This window comes from Melopsittacus undulatus, chromosome 8 (assembly GCF_012275295.1).
Source record: "Melopsittacus undulatus isolate bMelUnd1 chromosome 8, bMelUnd1.mat.Z, whole genome shotgun sequence".
In the NCBI taxonomy this organism is placed as follows: Eukaryota; Metazoa; Chordata; class Aves; order Psittaciformes; family Psittaculidae; genus Melopsittacus; species Melopsittacus undulatus.
The window spans coordinates 37238025-37259682 of NC_047534.1; the positions used below are offsets into that span (position 1 = coordinate 37238025).

The window sequence follows — 21658 nt, forward strand, 5'->3', positions numbered from 1 at the left end:
GGCGAGAGCCAGCGGCCCCGGGGCAGCAGCGGCAGCGCTCCTCAGGGCTCCCCGCGCACACCCAACCGCCCCAACGGCTGCCCGGGTGCTACGGGGTCCGGGCCACCCCCGGGCGCTGGCGGTGGGCCCGGTGGGGCGGGGCGAGGTGCGGCCTGCTCGCCGGAAGTGAGCGGCGGGGGGGGGGGGAGCCCGGAGCAGCGGCGGCGGGTGCTGGGGCGGTAGCGGCGTGGAGCGGAGCGGAGGCTCTGCTACCGGGTAGGGACGTGCTCCGGCGCCCGGGCGGAGCCGGTTCCGCGCTTGGCGGAAACAAGAAACGGGAAAGGAAGGGAGCGGCAGTGGGAACCAGTATCAGCGGCCACCATTAGCGGGAGAAGGAGGAGCAGCAGCCGCGGGGGTCTGCGGGCGGAGCGGAGTCCGGGTGCCGCTGCCGGCAGCAAGCGGAGTGTGCCCGCCGCCTCGCTCCTCTGTTTTGTCGGGGGCTGCCGTTGCCAGCCAGCCCGCCGGGGCTTCTCGGGAGCCGGGGTGAGGTGAGTGGTGGAGCCGCTTGTCGTGTCTGTGGCGATGGGAGAGCCTGTGGGTGTCTGTGGGGCTGTGCCGGGCGGGCAGGGAGCCGCGTTTCCTGCCGCTTCCCTCAGCCGGGCTTTGGGGCGGGGGCCGCTGGGGGACCGTTACTGCTGGGGGCTGGGCGGGGCGGACTGAAGCGAAGGACTGTGAGAGGGGCGAGGATTGAACGGCCCACGGTCTGTGTCCTGCGTCCCTGCAAGCCCCGCACATCATCGGGTGATTTTTTCAAAATCGTGTTTGCACTGCTGATGACTGTGGAGATTCTGTGTGCGTGTGCGTGTGCGTGGTTTCCCCGCTCCTCGGCTCTCCCCCGTGTAAGGCATGCCTCGGAAGAGGCTGGGAAGTAAGCCGGGGATGCGCGAGGGATGTAGTCTGTGGCATCCAGACAATGTCAGCTTGGGTGAGTCTCCACCCTGTGGAGCTGCAGGCAGTAGAGTCCCCAGCACAGGCATTGCCAGGGCTCTCTGTGCCACCCGGGGAACAAAACACGCTTGAATCTTTTCCTGGTGCAGAACGGGAAGATTAGTTTGAGATTGTTTGGTACAGTACCTTTCTTTATGTTTTTTTCTTTTAAATGAAAGCCAGATCTGAAGTCTTCTAAGCTTCTTAGCCATACGACTTAGTGAGGGCAGGCTGTTTTGTGAAGAGCCCCCACATGCAAGGCTGGTGTCTGCATTGGTTCTCATGAAGATGCAGAGTGTTACACTGGGGTTTTTGCATGGGGAAAATCACTGATGGTGGGAGGGAAAGGAGGAGTGTCTGTACACAGGAGTGTCACGTGACCTGTGTAAAATACATACAGGTATACTTGCTTTTCTCCTGCATTAATGCTTGTTGTGTTAAGAAGCTTGCCTGTGCATTTTGGAAGGTTTTATTTTGGATTTGTTATCTTGTGTGGTAGAAAATAGTCACCTGCATGTTTGGGCAATTGCATTTTATCATTTTTACTAGCATTTCAAGGCTTTTTATATTTTTAGCTGGTTATAGGTATTCAGCAAGGGACAAACAGCAGCATGTGTAGTGTAATTCCTCTTTTACTGGGGGAGTACAGGTACACCCGTTTTGGCATAAGTATAATATTTCATATGGTTAATATCTTTACATTGCCATTAACATGTTGGAGGAATGGGGGACTACTGTTTTGTGAGACTGCAGAATTGCACCCACCCCATTTTAAACAAATTGCCTCTTTTCATCTGTCTTCTTCCTGTTCCCCCATCCTCCAGAAAGGGACGCATCAGCTTGTGAAACCCCTTTGAGGGGAAAAATTAATGTAGATGTTTACTGATCAATAAATTTAGATGTTTATTGAAACTATATGTGTAAGCCAGAAAATCTTCCTGTTTTGCTGTTTATTCAGCTTTTCTCTTCTGAAAAATTTACCGTTAAAATAGAGGTACAGAAAAATCACTTTATAAACCATCTTGAAGAACAAAATTATAGGTCGTAGATACCAGTTCTAGAGATTATGTTGCACATAAGTTGTATAAAGATGTAGACATGTCCATTTTTAGTATGCCAATATCCTTCTTGGGTGGGTGTGGTGGATAGTGGAATGTAGAACTGATTTTCTGCACATGAGTTGCTGTCTGTTTTTTCGCATCAGTGAGTGGCAATCAAATTATCTTACAGAAATCCACATTAGTGAGGCTTTTTGCTTTCATAGAACAAGGAGGTAAGTGGCACTAAGGAATTTGTTTATTGCCCTCCTACAAATTTCATTTTCAGAAAAGTATTTCCTTAAAATGGTTTTTAGACTCATGACATGCAATGAAGAGTCTTTTTACCACTGTTTCTCTGACTCAGCATGGGATGACAAAGAGAAAAATATTGTTGAGATAAGCGACAATTTAGGAAAGCAGTGTAGTTTAGCAGCTGTTCATCTATCAAAAGAATCCAAAAAAATAATGTGAAAAGGAACACTGACAAATTCTGCATAATCTCTAGTCCTCTTTCACTGGGAAGTGTCTTGAGACCTCTGCCTTTAAAATATTTTTTTTTCTAGGGAAGTAGTGCATTGGCAGAAACTGTTGAACTGTTGCAGACTGTTCCTTTTTTATTAACATAAGCCATGGCAGGAGAACCCTGCGGTTTAAAGGGGTGTAGGAGACTGCAGTGGAAACTTTTGTAGTTCAATATGACTGATTTTAAGAGGCTCTATTTTTCAAGAGAGTGTCTCAGTTTTCTAAGCATCAGAACATGTGGATACTGCCTCATTTCTCCCTCCTAACCACTGAGTTGTTTGGGTTTTTTTTAGCTGTAAAGCTATTGTCTTTGAATTTTGCAAGAATATGAGTATGTGCTCCTTTATCTCTTTCTTCAGCATCAAGATTTTTAATGAAATCAGAAAGCTTTTCTAGCCAGAGATAGTTATTTCTTTGTGCTCTTAATTGAACAGCTTCATGCTGTATTAATCTGATCCATACTGGTCATACAACCTGCCTTCCTTCTTCAAACTGTCTTTTGGCCATGGGAGGGGAAACCCCCTATCTGTCAAACTGGGACAGAGTTAAATCTGAGTGACTAAGCCAGTTAGGTAAATACTAAGAAGAATTGTGCTCAAGATCCCAGCTGTTAACTAATTAGATCACATTCTTAATAGTAGAAAAATCCAAATCTCTTGCATTACAAATGAAGCCAGAAGTTGAAAAATAATAACACTGCATTTTCTCTCATGTTAAACAATAGATTTATTACTTAATTTTCAAGTAGAGCTGAAATCATGTGCTTCACGGTTTCCCATTAACATCTTTTTGTACTGTGGTGCTGATTAAATCTAGAACTTGTACTTACCAAAGCCAGAAATACCAACTAGTATTTCAGCCCCCGACAGTAAAGCAGGCACTGATAGATGCTTATTTTCTGAGTTTTCATGGCCTTTCTCTGCAGTTGCTAGAAGAAAACATATGTTGATTTACAGCTGAATAAGGCAATATCAGATAAACAAGTGTTACGAAAAGGGGCAGTCCTGATCTGTTTTATTGCCAAGGTTTAATAATGTGTAGAAATGACAGCAGACTGCTGAGTAGTCACTTTTAATGTATTTGTGTGGAACGTTAATTATGTTTAAGGAAATGTAATTTACGAAACCAAAATTGTGTATTGAGTAAGTTCTTTTAAGGATTCAAAAAAGTACCTCTGTCATAATTGGCAGTCACAGATTTTGAGTGAATACACATGTTGAATGCTCTCCACCTTTAGGAATGTCTACAAGGTTAGGAAATGCCAGTGAAGAAACACTGTAATTGCCTGTTGTAATTGTTCGTCAGATTGGCAAGGGGTTTAAATTTCTTCTTGTTAATCTGCAAGCATTGTCATCACTTAAGAACTGTGTACATTGAAAATGGCATATTATTTTCAAGAGGTTAGTACTAGAAATTAGTAATAACTATCCAATTAAGCATATCAGTCCCTGTGAGAAAGGTAAAATTCCATGATGATTCAGGTTGCTAATAATCATCCTTGTAGCTGAAAATCTTATAAAGACTAAGAAAATTATCTGCAGCATTCTTGTTATTCAACTTGATCCAGATACATTGGCTGATATTTTTTGACTTTTTTAGGCGTTAAAGTCACTTCTTCAGTTTGTCGTGAATAGTAACGTTAATTATTTGCTAGGACAGACTTAGTTGAAGTATGTAATGTTAGATGTTACACAGAATAATATTTTTGAGATTTAAAAATAAAACAACAATCTGTTAATGAAGAGCAGTTGAAATGCATTACTGTGTGAGCTGTCATGCCATTTGTTAGGATTTGCATGGAGGAAGATGATGTACATGGGAATTTGAAACTGCCCTGAGGTTAAATATTAGGAAAATAATTTTTTGCCATCTTATTTTGTAATGAGTCGGTTGAATGCTGTAGAGAAGACTTGACGGTAGAGAGGAAATTTCAGAGCTACTATAAAAATAGTTTTATAACGTTCTATTCATAGAACATAATTTTTATCTGGTACTTAAGTTCTAGTCTCAGAAACTGATCAGGTGAAATTGATGTAATCAGAAAGGTGATTTAATCTTCATTGCCTCTGGTATTTCTTTCCAGGAGAGCAGTGTGTAATGTGAAAGTTCTTGTACAAAAATACTATATTGAGCCTGATGAGGGAGTTATACACAGCAGCAAAACTGTTATGATGTATTTACGTTTTTTGACTAAACATTTTTAAATGTTCAAGAACTGAAGTTGTTGCTGATAAAAATGCACTGATGCTGCATAGACCAAATAAACACAGGTTTGTTCTCATCGTGTGTGAAAATTATCTTGAATATCATCCCTATTGGTATATGAACATATTGTTCAAACTGTTTTATTTGACTTATGAATGTTCTTTTACTGTGTAAGGGTGTCAGTACTCTTGTCAATATAAGTGTTTAGAATAGCAAATTGTGTTTGTATTATAAAACACAATGTTAAGCACAGATCCAAACCACTGTTTCCTACTGTTTATTAGAGCACAGTAGCTGATTTCTAGCAGATCAGGATCAGAAAGAAGCAGGATCAAGAAGTGACATCATTCTCCAGTTCTGTGCCTCTGATCAGTTTTATTAGTTGCCCTAGTATTGCACTTTCACCTAAAAAAGTAATGGAGAAATTAAATAGAGAGCCTGATCATTTCTCTCAAATGCATGTATGAAGTGGAAAAATGCTAAATAGAACATATAGGCAGAAAGGGACTGGAAGGAGTCTAGTTGGCATCTTTCGTCCTCTCCAGTAGTTTACCCTTCAGAAAGCTTTAGGAGCAGTTGTGTGCAGACTGTCAGAAATGTTTATTCATGTCATAGAGTTGAAATCTACTGCCTATTGCTAGCAGAGGATCCTTTGCTACTGCCAGTGCTAGGATTTCCTCATCTTGTCCTTCCCTTTTCCCAAAGACCTACCAATTTGCTGTGTTTGTAGGATCTTTAGTAATTGCTAAGCCGTTGTGCTTTAAAAGTACTCTCAGAAAGAAGACAGTAATGAGATTTAATCCCTGTATGTTCTGTGATCCAGTTTACAGCAGGATCCACAGCATGCTAAACTAGTAAAGTTGAAGGGGTAATGAGTTGTGATGAAAGGTTCTACCCTTGGGGAACTGTTGAGAGAGGAAGAGAAGCTACGTCCTTGTGTACTTTTTCCTAGATCATGATTATTTAGTTTTATATCATTTATATAGTTTTGCAAAATTAAAGGTGCTTTTATCTCTGGGTTGTAAAAGCATTTTTAAAAATAAACTCTCAGGCTGTTATTTGCATCTTGTAAGTATTAAAAGGCATCTGTTCAGGGCTTCAGAACCTGTTATAGGAAATAATTTGCACCTTGATTTTGTAAATGAGTTTGTTTTCATGTCTAGATGACAAATGTTATTTACACTTACTTATGCATGGTGGTTTACAAAACTGAGGTGGGTTCTAGCTCAATATTGAAAACAATAAGTTTTTCAAGACATTTCCAAACATCTAATGAGAGAAACCGATTTTTGCAGCCTAATGATGATCTTCCAAAGGTGAGATTGGCATGGGAAGCTTACTAGTTTTGCAGAAATACTGTACTTACATACTAACTGCCTTCATTTTAATCTTGTGTTTTTCTGCTCTCTGTCGAAGATCATTGCTTGTTACTCCTTTATGGTTTAGAACAAGAAGTACTGAATTAAGTGGAAAGAGAAGTACTCTAACAAAAGTGAAATAGTTTCACTATGATTATGACAGTGTTCCATCTCATCTCATTGGCTAGGAATATATGAAGAACAGTTAAACTCCAAAGTTCTTAATGTGTAACTCTGTGTCTGCGAGGACTTGCCACCCTGTGTGAAATAAATGGCATATATCCTCTAGCTTCTTTCAGAAGTGAGGACAGTGTTCTGTGGGGTGTATGTTACTGATGGATTGTGACAGGACTTAAAGCCTCAGGCTTTGCTACTGCCCTGTTGGCTATTCCTAGGCAGTTTCCCACTCATGGTTGTTTTCAATTTCATCCTGACCTGCCTAGTTCATGTCTATATAGTGATGAGGCATCTCGCATAGGATTTTTGATTCCATGCCAGCAGCCAAGCATTCCAAGCTCTCTTTATTTATCCATAGTAATTTTGCTTCCTGCTTTTCTCCTTGATAGAAGGATCACTGTGATCTTGTTGCACCATTTAAAATTGAGTTAATCATTGTTGGAATCTGGTTTAATATACCAGTGCAAGTTTGGACTTCCCAGGTGTCTGTAATCATTCTTCTTCACAGGTGACTAAAGTACTTTTACACAAATGTGTTTTATAGTGCCTTAAAAAAACCCCGAACCCTATAATGAAAGAAACTCCTTAAGTTGTTCTGAGCCTTTAAAGAAAAATGCCTTACAGACCTCTGTTCTCCAAGGAAGTTGTTACTTATCTCTTTAATGCATGACTTAAGAAAGTGACCTTTTACTTGAACATGTAGTTCCAAGCTTCTTAGACGGAAGCCTGGTTGATTGCATGCTATTCCCAGAAAAGCGTTCTGTGAGTTTGTTGTGTGTATCAATGAACAACATTTCCAGTAGTTTGGATTTTAGTTAAAAGTAGTTGTGTCTGAGGGCTTAAGAAAAGCACTTACATCTGCTAAATAGTGGCATTTTATTTAGGAGGGGGCAAGGGTTAAAAGCCTACAGTTTTCACTCACTATTGACTGCACAGGATGACTAAAACTGTTGAGTTTCTTTGACCATCTCTGAGTACAGAGAGAAGAAATCTATCTGGGGCTGGGTAACAAGATCACTTTTTCTGTCACCTCTACTCAGGTATGTCTATCAATAAGTGACTTAGTCATGTCTTAGGATCAGTTCTGTGAAACTGAAAGGCTATTTAACAGATTGATATGAGTGCCAACAATACATTCCTGCCCAAGGAGAAATGTAAGTAATTATTTTCCTAAAGAAATATTCAGTTGTTCCAGATTAGAGACCTCAGAGATTCTTTCTGTAAGAGGCATAGCAGAAGTGAGAAGTCTCATTTTCAGGACTTTCATAGAAGAAGGAGAGCCCCATAGGAAAGTGTGGATGTTGTCTTCCCTTCTGGCAGCTGGCAAAGCAGAAAATTGAAGCAATAGGGAAATGAGTGAAATTTTTAGGAGGAAACACATGTCCACGTCACAGTTCTTAAAGTGAAATTTACAGTGTGTTTATAAAGTCTGCTCTGTGTTAACTAAACTCCAGTTGATAGAGCACCATACAGCTTAACTATTTATGCTTTGCTATCTTAGTTAATGAAAATCAGAGACTTTCTTGTTAAAAATAAAATAGAAAACAACCTCCCCCCCAACCCACTCAAGTGCTTGTGATTAGCTTGAATGAAACATTGTTTTGATACTGTTTATTCCTATTTAGCTTGAGTCTTTAAAAAAAGAAAAATGAAGGTCCTCAAAACTAACAACAATTAAAAAAACCCAACAACAAAACAAAACCTTGTAATGAAAATTCTTAATTTAGCTTTTATCAACTAGAATGGAATATTCCTGGCATGACTAGTGTGCGTTGTGGGGTTCAAAGTCCGGTGTAGAGCAAACAAATTCCTTTCAGACTCTGCACTTTCGACTTCAGTGGTGTTTCATTTCTGAAATGTGATGACTTGGGTGTTTCTTTTTGGAAAGAGGTGTTACTTAATCTTAATTCTCCTGAATTTACCTGTTACATCCAGAAGTCTGGGGGATGATTTTATGTGTGTGTCTGTTCGGGGACTAGATCTTTTGAAAGTATTTTAAGTTTGTGTGGCCTTTAATTTAAAATGCATGCAGTATAGGAAAAAGACATTGTCACATGACACAAATTACTGTGATCTAATGTATAGACTATCTGCTGTTATTGTCATAAAAAGAATTTAAACTGAACTGCTGTTGCTTGCTTTCTGGCTTAAAGAGTGATTTGAGTGCACTGCATAAGGAATATTACTGTGTTATCTGTGACTTTTCAAATTGTTCCACATATCTAGTACCTTCTGATGATTAATGTTTTCCATTAATTCTTGTGAAGTGTGTACTTTCTTACTTCAAAGATGACAATACCAATTATGTCCCTGTATAATGTGACAATGGGCCAACCTTATGTCTTTACACTGTAAAAGAAGTGGATTTGCATTTGGCAAATCAAAAGTGAACCTGACAACTAATAAAATAGGTCTAAAGTGTTTATAAAAGAGGAGAATGCATTAAAATAGTGTCTTCCTAAGACTTAGTTTCTTGATTTTTTTAGAGCATAAAACCCCCTGCCTTCAGAGCTTGGATTCCACCTCTCCATTTGTATTTTGTATTTATTTATTTATTTGTTCTAATCTTGAAGGTGCATGGGCTTTCTTTTGTTGAAAATGTACCTCACCTGAAACTAGAGGGCCAGAACTTTTTACTTTTCTGTATTTATGCTCATTATTCACTTTCTGAGGTAAGTTTAGTCTGGCATACTCTTTGATACAACTCTTGACAGGCCTAGGAGCTTTTAAGTACAACTTTTCTATATATATATGTATGATCTGGTAAAACATGATAAAATGTCACAAGATACAGAGATTTCTTGTGTAGTATGTTGTTCCAGTCAAAGCTGCCTAAATCTTTATTTTTCTACTTTAGACAGAGTTTTCAGCAAGATAAAGGGCCAGTTGCTCTCTTATGAAAATGTTAAAAATTGCAGCTGACCTTATGTTGTCTGCATTCTTTTTGCCTTCCAATGTGGATTTAAATATTTGGCTTTACAACTGCTCATGCTTTCACTGTGTTACGATGAGCTGTAAGAGTTGAGAAGGCATGGCCTATTGATAAATTTAGCAGCTGCTTCTTCATTCCTAAAATGACTTTTGCTGCACTGCTTTTCTTGAAATGTTGGTATTTTACCATGATTCAAGCAATATTATTGATAGGCATATGGAACTAACATGTATTCGAAAGTAGGACTTTCTTGGTTTTGCAGTATGATGAAATACATTGACTTTTATGTGGATACTGTATATAAAGTATGCATCTTTAATCATCACTTTTTATCATGGCAATTTATTCCAAGACACTCAGACTGAAGTATTGAACTTTTTTTGGAGTACAGTGACAGCCACTGTTCAAAATAGTGGTATGTAGGGTATGAAGTTGGTTTTTTAATAGAGTTTGGAATACATAGGTAGTTAACCAGTTAAAATATTATTTATTCACATTTTGAAAAGAAGATATAAAATTTTGCCTGACATGACTTATGCATAACTGTAAGTAAGTGTAAGTGCTGTGATGGAGTCATCTATTAAACTAAAGAACACTACTTTGGAGGGGGAGGTATCGAAGGTCCAGTAAAAGAATCCCTTCATTTACTTAATATTTCTTTTGTAATTTCTGAAGTTCTGCTTGCTTAATTGCTTGCTTGGTAATATTTCACTGGTGATGGCAGCAGGGGTAGCAGCAGTCCAGTCCTGTGTGCATCAAGAATTGTTTAGTTACATGGAAGTAGTCTGAACACAGATTTTGAGGCTTGTATTTCAATACCAGTAAATAGTGATGATTTTACTATCATGAGGTGTGCATGCTGTAGCCTGGTATTTAATGGAATACAAAGATATGGAATATAAATATGTAGTTTTCATATTTTATTGCCATTATGCTTAATATATTTTATGAATCATGTTTAGAAAATCTGTAACTCTGATCTTTCCAAAGATGGGCAAGATAATCACTGAAATTATATCCATTATCTTGCATTCTGTAAAAAATATTGATTTGTGCTGTGTATTGCTGATCTTTTATAGTTTCTTGAGGAACAGGACATTATTTAAAATGATGAAGTTCGGTCTGCCACAGAGGAAGCATTATATTATGGATTAAATACTGTCCTTGTCGTCTTTGAACCACACTTTTTTGGCTGTCTCGTTACATGCATGCTTTTTTATTTTGTACAGTGTTCCAGTTCTCTAGTTGAGTTTCAGACATTGAGTAGTTTTGAAAGTTGTATGTGTAGTGTACTTGTCCTGTTTTGGGATATTGGTCTTGGAATGGTTGTTTCTGAAATGCTGCTTGATTTGAAACTGGATAGGTAGCAAGATCCTTTTTGCTGTGCTCAGTTCCTTACTGTACTTGGGCTTATGCTTGCATGTGTGCTCTTTAAGCTTTATCGGCTAGAATTGTCCAGCAGGAGAGACTACACCCACGGTGAACTGGACAGAATATTGTTCTTGGTGTTCCCCATCTCAAAATGCGCATGCGGGTAGGCTGGATAGTATAATTAGCTAGTCCTGTGTTTTGTGTATATTCTTCTCAGCTGGGAGAAATTCTTTAGATGATGCACAAGGATTGAAAAAGGAGCCGAGAGCTTGCTTTCTATGACATGAGTGCATTTTAAAAAATACAAACTGGCAGGAATGATAAAGCTGGGAAGAGGTACTGTTCAAATTGGCTTTACTGTTTAGCACAGAAGGGTGTGAATGATTGCATAGATGTATTGCTCTTTTAATTGCTTTCTTAGGTATTTTTTCATAAATGAATGTTGTGGGGCATGATCTGGCTTGTGATTGAGCTGTTTGATCTCCAGATCTCATGTCCATTGGTTGCACTGAATGGATAGGGACAGTGACACAGAAATAGTGCTTAGAGCCAGGCGTGGAGTCCTGGTAGTCAACAGTATCGCTGTGGGACCATAGCCTGTCAGTTCCCTTAGTAAGTGTGAAGGCTCCTTGGCAGTTCTGACAGAACAGCTGCAACAGAATACTAGCAAGTAATTGTTGAGTCATTTGCTGCTGATTGTTCTAGCCACTGTCCAGTAAAAAAATGAATTTTGGCTATCTTCTTGACTAAAATTTTCATGTGCACATTGATGACCAGTCTTTCAAAAAGTGGTTATTAAACTAACCTTGCACTGAGTACAGCTTTGTCAGGCTTTTGCTACATTGCTGTGTGTTCAGCCAATACCAGAATGTGAGGTTAAGATCTTAGAATACCCTTGAACAATAAAAGGAGAGCAAACCAGCATGACTAATATCTTCAGCCTTCTCTAACTTCAGTAAAACTGAATTGTGTGTATTACTGCCTTCAGTATCATGGGAAAATTGTCCACCTAATTGCTTCCTTATTTTTTCTTTTTATATGTATCATCCTTCAAGATGTTTTGAAGGATTCCTGTCAAATACATTTTTGGCATTTTCAACAGAATGCCAAATCCAGTTGTATAAGAACAGAAGTTGCTTCAGCTTCATCAGCACAATTTAAAACCTACCATGTGTCTTAAGTAGTTTAATCCGAAAAAAAAAAACAAAACCAAAAACAACCCATCCCTAAAACCTAACTATGTTCTGTGTGGAAATGCTCTATTTATTTAGTGAGACTTAAGTATTTGAGGACTCCTTGTAATGGATTATGTTGGTAATACTACCTACCTCTTATATAGTGCCCTTCATGAGCGAGTGTGCAAAGGTATACTGGTGTAAATAAAAGTAAAGTCAGGTTTTTTCCTTTCTAACTTTCCAACTTCTCAGATACAGTTACAGCCAGAAAGTGATGGCAGTGAGCAGTAGGAATCAATCCTTGGTCTGTGTCACCAGCAGGGTTTAGTTCTGTAACAACAGTGATGTGTGGAAATATTTCCCAACTTTATTCCCCTTAATTTTAGTCTTGTTTTCCTTGTTTTTACAGAAGGTGTGCTTTTCTCATTTGTTTTTCCTTACTTGAAGAGGGGTGTGGAGTCTTGTGGTTGGTTTTTTTATGTTTGCGGGATTTTGTTTTTATAAGAAAATGCGTTTTTGAGTTTTCCTTCCAGTCTTCGACTTGCAAAATTAAATTTTAAATGGCATACTGCCTTTTGTATACATGTTATCAAATCTGAAGTGCACTATTGTAAGTCTAATATTTCTTGACCTTTCTAACAGTGTATTTCTTTCTGCTATCACTTCCTTTTGGAATAAGAAAACCTACTTTGTTTTAGATGAATCAGAAAGTTTATATAGAGAAACTCGGATATATATACACTTTGCTTGGATTGTCTGCTGCACCCTGCAGATAGTTTAGTCTTAACCTTTCCTGTGATGAGAAGGTGAGGTCTTGTGGTTCTTTTCAGTACTTGATTATGAGAGGAGAGTGATATGTTTATACTTACGGGTGAGCTTTGCATCAAGAAACCTCCAATACGAATGTTTGGATTATTTCTGTGTTTAGACATGACATTAACTACTTATATCCTGAGGCTGTTTTGAATGTGGCATCTGAAATATTTTGCCTAGTGATGTCAGCAAGCATAGGGGGTTTTCCTAAAATTTTCTTTTGTACTTTACTAAATGTTTGGGTTGTCTTTAAAGTCTGATTTTTGTTCCACCCCAGCCTGCAGAATCAATTTGTCAATGAACTTCTTGATGTTCCAATTTATACAAAAGTCTATAGGGATTAAATGCACCAGAAATACTCAGGGGTTGTTAAAACCAGATAATAGCTCAGTGTTGGTGTGTATTTTTATGAAATGGTTTGTTAACATTTGACCTTTTTAAAATCTGTTGCTTTGAATTATGTCAAATGCTTTCAGCCATTGAGTCACAAATAACATAATTCCATCTCTTATGCCTCTTCTGATACATCTATGTGCCATGCAAATTCAGATGCCTTGCTTTTTTTAGGCTGGACTCTGTTGTGGTCTCTGTTACTTTATTTTAAAGGCCCGAGGTTAATTTCCTGTGTTTGTGCTTAGAACCAACCATCTTGTGTCATATCAGGCTGCAGTGTGAAAACCCATTTTCCTCATGGAAGATTTTAATGTGAAGCCTTGTGTGGGACAAGCCCTGTTATATTGCTGGCAGTCTTCCTGAAAAGCATTTATCAAAGTGGTGTTGGATGCTAAGCTTAAAATCAGAAAGCACCAATCATGTTCTGAAAATGTTTTACTAAAGTTAGGCTACCTATGTTATAACCAGATTTCTTTTTTGTTGGTTTTACTGATGATATCATAATAGTTGAAAAGCTGGAGTTCTACCTTACTCTGCTTTTCCAGCTTTTAAAGTTCCTTGTTTGTTTTGATGGTGAGGAACAAACCAGTTTCTTTACAGCTTTAGGCCTACTTTTACTATTGATTAGAAGGGGAGATTAATGTCAGGGGGTACCTTTACAAAAATGTGCATTTCTAAGGACAGGAACATGTTCTTTACCTATCCCTCTGCGTGCTTTAGAGTTAATCAAGTGAGTTACCTACTGTGAGGTAAAAGCACAAGATGAGATGCCCTGATCTCTGTGAATCTAGTTTAATCTGCTTCTCATGAGTTAAATGGAGAAATTAAAAACAGAGGAGGTGACTTAATAGTAAGGGCTGTAACACCTTGTCTTTGAGATGGGAGGACAGCTCTAATTCTGAAAGGCAAAGATGGATAAAGTTTATTACCTGTACAGACTTTTGGGACCTCCAAAGAAGGAGCTTCAGGTCAGTCCAGTGTTTCCTGCCTTGCTGATGCAAACAGGTATGTGGCACTATCAAACACACCATTCCTGTAGTCTGGACCTGTTTTCTGACAGAAGTTATAAATAAGTATACATAACCTTTAATTGTATATTTTAGTAATTATAAGGTACCTTTACTGCAGAGATATGTTGGGATGCAGAGAGAATGTGAAGCTCCTGGTGGAATTAAATTTATAAATGCAAAACTGTTTGTGGGGTTTTTTTTGTTTTTTGGGTTTTTTTTGGGGGGGGGGGAGGGGCTTGTAAGCCTGTTCTGATCTGTCACAAGCTGTCCCTTTAAGATATGTGAGGCTGTAGCTTCTGTCAGCAACCTTTATAAATCCTTTGGAAAGATAATAGGTAGAAGTTGCCAGCAAGACTTAAACCTGAGTGGGTGGTTAGAGGCCTGAAGAAAGACGGGAAACCAATAAAAGCCATGAAATAATTAATTGGTTTTTTAGGCTTCAGTGTAAATCCTTTCATGGTGCTGCTTTTTTGATTTAATTTAACTTGAGATAGAGAACTAAGATTCAAGCACCGTAATATGTTCTACAAAAAAAGAAACTAAACCAATTCACACCTCATTGTTATCAATCTGAGGAAATAAGACTGTAGGCTAATGGAATATTCAACAAACTTCTACATCTGCATAAACTATTTCATACTGCAATAGACAAACACAACTTGAAGATTATTTTACTTGTAAATATTGAGGTGCTAATGAATTGAGAGACTTACTGTAATGTAGGTTTTAAACTGGTTGCTGTCACCCACATTTTAAATAGTTACTTTTGCCACTTTGGCACACTTTGGCTACAGCAAATTCATGCAGATCAGTTCTTTCCTGCCAGCCCTTGTCCTTAACAAGATGTGAATGCGGTCCAAGTAATTACCATTTCTGCTGTCACAAATTACATTCTTTATGCAGAGTGGTCAACTCAGTACAGCAGCTTCAGCAGTAAAAATAGTCTTTGTAGTACACATTCCACTTTTAGTGTTCTGTAGTTTATTCATCTGGCTCAGTCTTTATACCAAAGAAGATATTTTTGAGGAAACAAAAATAATTGTTCTTTTGGGATGTTCAGAAAAAACTTTTCTCTGAGGCTTGCCAAATTGTTACACAGCTGTTAAGATGATATAATGGTTTTTTGTTTGACTGAGGTTGTAAATAAGAACTTCCTTCCTCCTGCATTTATAATAGATCTAGCTGTGTGCAAAATTTGTGATAAATTTCTTCCAAATTTCTCTTGAGGGAGAGTACCTGTGAAATGCTTACAAACTTCAATATGCACTTTATATTTGCTTATGAAGTGGGTGACCTAATTTTCTGTGAACTAGATATAACCTCCTCCCCTAGTCCTGCCAAAAGAGTATATATCTAGAATAAGATTTTGTCCTGGTTTTATAAAGCAGAAAAATACTCATCTGTGAGAATTCTTGATCAGAATACCCTTGATCTTGGAGGAGTTCACAAGGGTGAAATTACAATCAAGCATACTTAGTTAGACTTCAAAAATGGGCTCAGAGTGAAAAGTAGGCTCTGTTTTGTGTATGTTGGGTATTCCTGCGTTTGTTGTGAGCCCTGTTTCCTGCTTCTTTCCGAACTATACTGAAAGAAATAGCAGCGCTGGCTGTCAGCCTTGTGGACACAGGCTTACGTATTTTGGAAGGCAACTGAGAGTGGCTACAGTGATATTGTGAACTGAGGTAGTATTTTTGCCTTAGGAAAGGCATGGCTCTTTGAGCATGATTCAAATTCAGTATTTGTTACAGTAAGCTTGGTTTTAGCCCTGTTTTTCTAACTATTTTTAATGTTTAGAAATTGCATATAATTGTTTCATGTGAAGTCATTAATTATGTTCTGTAAGAAAAAAACTGAGGTAGTGTGTATTAATAAAATAATGCTTCTATGAAAGGTTTGAGTTTTATTAACAATACTGTAGTATCAGTACATCTGTAAAAGGTGGTTTTATTTTTTATTTGGGTATGTTTTTACCAATATTTTGGTAGTATTACAATTGTAGCAAGGAAAAATGAAGGAATTAAAATACCTGACTAATTGACAAAAGTAATCTGTAAGATAGTCTTCTTGTAAAGTTTACCATTATTCTATTGAATTCAGGAAAGAATGAGCCCTGATGGCTTCTGATATTAAGATGTGATGGCAAAAAGGCAGGCATGTTTGATTCTTGACTAACTTATTTGAAGTTTTCTTAAGATTGTGGGTTTGATTCTCCAATATGTGACAAAATAATTACGGTGGATCTGTTGCATGATCACGTTTAGAGCCAGCTATTTGGTAGATAAAGACCCTGCTTTCAATGACAACAAACTTTGTGCAGAGTATCATGAGAAGCCATAGCCACAGCTGAGATTGTAGTTGGCTGGTAGCCTTGTTTGAGTACTGAGCTCTGTACACCTGTTAAAATAAGACATTTCCAAGATTTCATTTGAGTTAGGAGTGCCTTGAGAGTATGTGTACTAGTGAGATGTGTCTGTGCTGGACAAGGGCAATGGGAAGTGGTCATTCTTACTTCTCCAGGAAACAATATGGGTCATTCTTCACCTTTCCGTAAGAGAAAGATGATTTCAAACACTTAAAAATTGTCTGTAGCTGCAATTTGGGTTCTCTTTAAAAATTCAGAGTTAAGGTATTCAGGGATCTACAGCAGGGTATTCTTATAAGTACTCTTAACCATAAGTAAAGGTCTAGCACAAGATATTTTTAAAAGTGTCATTCCAAAGGAATTTTGTGGTCATGACTCTGTCAATGTGAGGAAAAGATTAAAAAATTCTTATTTTGCCTGAGTTACTTCAGACTTAGCTTGGCACTTAGTGTGTCCGGTCTATACACAGCATAGTGTGAGCCCTTAGTACTCTCTGTTTGGAATTATGAGTGTTTTGTTTTTTAGGATTTTGTTTGTTTGTTTGTTTGTTTGTGGGTTGTTTGGGGTTTTTTTGGGGCTTTTTTTACTAGTGTTTTCAAAATATTAATATATGTTGAAGTATTCTTATGAAATAATTTGAATTTAGGTGTTTCTAAAAATAGGACGTGTAAAGGCACGGAGATACTGTTATTTCATGTCTTATGCCTCAGTGCTACAGAGTTAACCCTGAAGTTTTCTGTATTCAGAATTATTAATGTATTTATGGATAGTAATGTTCTTTTTTTAATTTTGTCCTCCCAAATTTTCCAACGTTGGTTTAAATGTAGTTTTCAGTAACTTGAATAGGCACTAAAGTACCATCTTATTTACTGTTAAATGTTTATAGTGAAAAGTACAAGCTTGAAATGTTTGTAGCTAAAGTAATTTATTAAGACTTATCTGTGCCACAAAATCGCTAAAATGAGCCAATTTTAATATATGTTTGATAGACATAAATATACATCAATACAAATGCAGTAAAATTATAACTGGTTTTCAGTGTCTTGTATGTGTTTGCATATGCATGCATCAGTAGCATTTGAAATTTTCTCCATACTAATTGGAAAGGTGGCCTTTTCTATTTATTATGAATTTAAGAATGTAAGCCAAGTGTTTTAATTTTTTTGTAATATGCTCTGTGAGCTTGATGAGGAGTTGCAAGTTAAGATGTGAGTGAGTCTGTTACAGGTGAGCTTGCTGCTGCCAGGAAGGGGTACTTGTTTGTTTCTCTGTCCCTTGTCCCAAATGTCCCAAAAGAATAGTTGGATCTAGTATTTGCTTAGTCTAAGGGTAATCTATTTCTTCTTGCTAATTTAGCAGAAAGATTATTTTGATGTTTGGAGTGTTGAGTGAGTTTTCTGGTAGTTTAGAAAGTGGAGCAGGTTCAGTGATGTTCTGGAACTAAGTAGCAGCAGACGGAGAGGGGTGAGAGTCCTTCCCTTATTTGACTACAGTGAGGTATTAGGCTGCCTCAAGTTTTAATGTCTAAGTTATAATTTTAAACTCTAGGAACAGGAGCTTAATAAAAATGTCAGGAAAGCTTGTAGAAACATTTTCCCAAAAACTCTTTTGGAAAGTTGGCTCTGGAATACAGGGAAACATAACTTCACAGTTTTGTTGCTTCTGAGATAGTTGTCTCAAGTGTTTTCTAAAATCAAAGAAAATATCCATGCAAAATATGTTGGTTTTGTTGTGTTGGCTGGGGATTTTGTTCATGTTGTTGTTTCCTGTTTTAATATCCTGTAGATCTTAAATGCTAATAACAATAATAAATTGACTGAATTTCTCAAATGCTTTGCTAAAAACAAGTGTTTGTATATTTTCCCAGCTGATGTAGTTATGGGTGCGGTTGATGAATGAGTTGTCAGGCAGAGTAATCCAGGTAGGAGGTAGGCTGCCCCTTTCACAATAGCATGTTTCTTTTCACAAATAGCGTGTTCCTGAGAGTAGGTAAAATGACATTGGAAGTATCTTAAAGTTTGGTGCTCAGCTGCTTAATCTGAACAGTATATTTATCCCAGAAGAAGACAGGAAGGAATAAGGAGGAAGTGTGTGCTGCAGCCCCTACTTTTAAGTTTTTCTAAACAGCAAAATTATTTTACTCACACTTTGGTATTCTTTCCCTCTCGTCATCTAAATCTATCTTACATTGATCTATTGATTTACTGCAGCATCAAATTTACATGAAAGAGAAGAATTATTGAATTCTGAGTCATAGAACTTCCAAGTGTGTTTAGAAGAAAAATGTAATGTGAAACATAATGCACAGTGATTATATGTCTGTGTGTATAATAGCTGCATTCAGCCACCTGCTTAGGATTATCCTTCACTGAATAAAAAACTCAGTTTAAAAGTTGGTGCAGGGGATTTGTTTTAATTGGGAAACTTTTTGGAAAAATACCTTGAAATGTAAGTTTGAGTGTCATTGTGAACTCTGACTCAAATGAGTTATTTTTCCCCCCCACAGTTGCAATAGCAAACCACTCTTTGGTTTTCATATGCAAGAAAAGTTCTGTTCACAAAGCTATCAAGTACTGTGGCAGCAGCCTTTACAGTAGTTGTTTATGTGACTCAGGTGCTGAGCTGTTTAGACGAGGCCTCTGCAACTTAGGATCTGAACAGTGTTTCTTAGGAATGCTGGCTTAATCCCATGAATTTAAGTCTTTCTGTTTAAAGTCCTTCTTTAACAAGACCCAGCTGTCAGCCCTGTCTTCCATGGTGGTTCTACTGCATAGAAATTTCACGTTCTCTTCCTCAGTGGCATGACTTAAACTTTCTTTTTTCCTTTTTGCTATGGAAGCAGATTTTGTTACTTTTTCAGGAATGTGTGCTTTAAAATATCGATTCTGTGTTAAATATTTACATTTGTTCTTAATCTCTACAATTAAATTCTAGATAAAGTCCTTTTGGTATGCATCAGCTGGTGCTTAACTGGCTTTTAGACTGCTCTGACCTTTGACATAACAAAACTTTTTCTTTTTTTTCCTATATTGAGGCTGCTTTCTTACATTAAGTGCTTTTTTCCAGGGAGTAGAGTCAAGAACTGGTGGTTTTCCCCCTTCCCTCCCTCACTCTGTGCTTCCAAGATTTATTTAGAAACTGAAGTAATGGGGCTTTTCAGTAGGAACATGTATCTGTAGAGCACATCTTATACACTAAAGTATTTAAAAAAATTAATGAGTTTCAGGACTCTTGAAGCTAGAGATTAAGGTCAGTGCTCAGTAGGCAATGCTTAGGTTTCTCTTAGCAGTCTGTGGCAAACTTGATTGCTTTATACCTCAAATTGCTGATACTGGTTTGAGTTATGAGGACTTCTTGGTTTAAGGTAATTAAACTTGCCTTCCAGAGAAAGGATGTTGAATTGACAGTAGAAACAGAATTCCAAGAGAAGAAAGTATTAAAAAGAAAAAATGCAGGGAGAAATATTGTCAGTTTTCCCTGTTTTCCTTTAGACATTTATGAGAATTTTTCAGTGACATTCTGCTAAAATGGCAGACAAGAATTAAGTTGTATTTTTAATCTGTATCAGTGATGAAGGTGACTTTCAGTATCTCTCACAGACCTCAGCAATTTGTGCAGGCTTTACTAGAGAATAGTGATGGTGGAATTGTTACAGGCTTTGGCACCTCTGTTCAACCACAGGTCTTGTGGAAGTTGTTTTGTGGATTGTGATCACTTCCGGAATGGCTTATCTCTTACTATTTGAGAAGAAAAAGAGCAAACACTGAGAGGAAGAGTTGTGCAAGTGTAGGACTTCCTTCAAGGGATTTATTTTCTTTTTCTTGCCTTGTATGTCAGAATACAACTTGGATTCTTCCAGTAGCAAGAAGGAAAATTATGAGTTGCAGTTTATGCAGCAGGAAGATGGCTGTCTGTGTTGTTACTGCCTGTGAGATGGAGATCTGATATTGTGCCTCAAGGCCCAAGGGATGATGCTGAAAAAGTACCCACTTGAAGCAATGATGGTTGTGCAGTTGTAAGATTCATAACCATATTTTTCCATCTACATCCCTATTGTGCAGAGCTTGTCTGTACTGCCTTACTGTCTCCTTTTCATGTCACATAGTTGCTCCCAAATTTAATTGTGTGGCAAGGGCCCCTTCAGCCATGTGCCTCACGTCACTACCTAGTGAGCAGTGTTGGTTTAATGCCAAAAGCTCCCCTCGCCTTTCCTGTCATGGAAAATTGCTCCATTGCTGCTAATTTCCAATCCTTCTTTTCAGTCTTGACTGCTAGGACTTATTTCTGTCCAGTGCCCCACATCAGTCTTACTCTAGCTAGACTCACAAGGCTCTTCTCTGTGCAGTCCCTTCAAACCTCCAACAAGGCCCACCTTTTCCATGGAAAAACCTCTCCTTACAAACTATTTCTTTTCTAGTAACGTCATGATGCAGTACTGTACATCCATTTTTTCCCTCTAGAGTTGACTAGCAATTTAAACACTTGAGTCCTGTTTTACTAGTGACTTAAAATATAAAATCAATTGAGCCGGGGTGGCCTGTCTTTTAGATATGTTTTGGCTTAAGCCAGTGTTGTTGCTGTTTTGCTTGGCTTGTTAGGAGTAGCCTTATGTTGTTTTGTCATGGCTAACTATAAACAACAAAATGTGTTGACTCATAAATGCTAAGAATGAAACACCTGTGTACTTTAGGTGTATCAAGCATTCATTTGTGGGTTTTCCAAAAATATAGAGTCATGTTTTTGGGGGTTTTGTTGTTGTTTTGGGGGTGGTTTTTTTTGTTCCCTCCCCCAATGATACTTCCAGCTCTTCACAATATAATAATGTACCACAGTGTACCAGAAATCAACTTATAGCCTGTTGCAACTGAGGTCAGTGTAAAGAATATATGTGCAGAATCAGAATTGCTAGGGTTGAAAGGGTTCTCTGGAGATCAGAAGGGCCCTCTGGAGATCATCTAGTTCCTTATATGAAAGCTTATATAAACAAACGGCATTCTTCACATGTTGTTTTATTATAGCTAAAGCAATACTCTTCCACTTTTTTTGGACTGTGGTTCATAGGCTGTCACTAGGTGATTGTTGAAAGGGATTTGGCAACTTCTTCTGAGTTTAGATAGTACCAACATATACAGCTTGCCAGCATCTGGTGTGGTATCTTAAGTGGATATTGGCATAATGATTATTTTTAACCTTTGAGAGGGTCCCTGGAACAAAAATTAGTTTTTAACTGAGCTGAAGCCTAGAGAGCATAGAGTAGCTCAGAGTCTTATGAAGAAATACTCTCAGCTGCTTTGTAATTAGACCTGTGACCTAAGTGGTTTTCTTGCACCTCCC

At 38.1% G+C, this 21658-nt stretch overlaps 1 protein-coding gene across 3 annotated transcripts in view; it reads left to right on the forward strand.

Moving 5' to 3' along the window:
• Positions 1-227: 227 nt before the first annotated feature.
• The window catches only part of RAPH1 (Ras association (RalGDS/AF-6) and pleckstrin homology domains 1), a 108809-nt gene continuing 87378 nt past the window's right edge, over positions 228-21658 (forward strand). For all 3 annotated transcript variants that reach the window (XR_004549902.1, XM_034065403.1, XM_034065404.1), the window contains exon 1: positions 228-527. The gene's annotated coding sequence lies outside the window, so the exon portion shown is untranslated. The remainder of the gene's footprint in view (positions 528-21658) is intronic.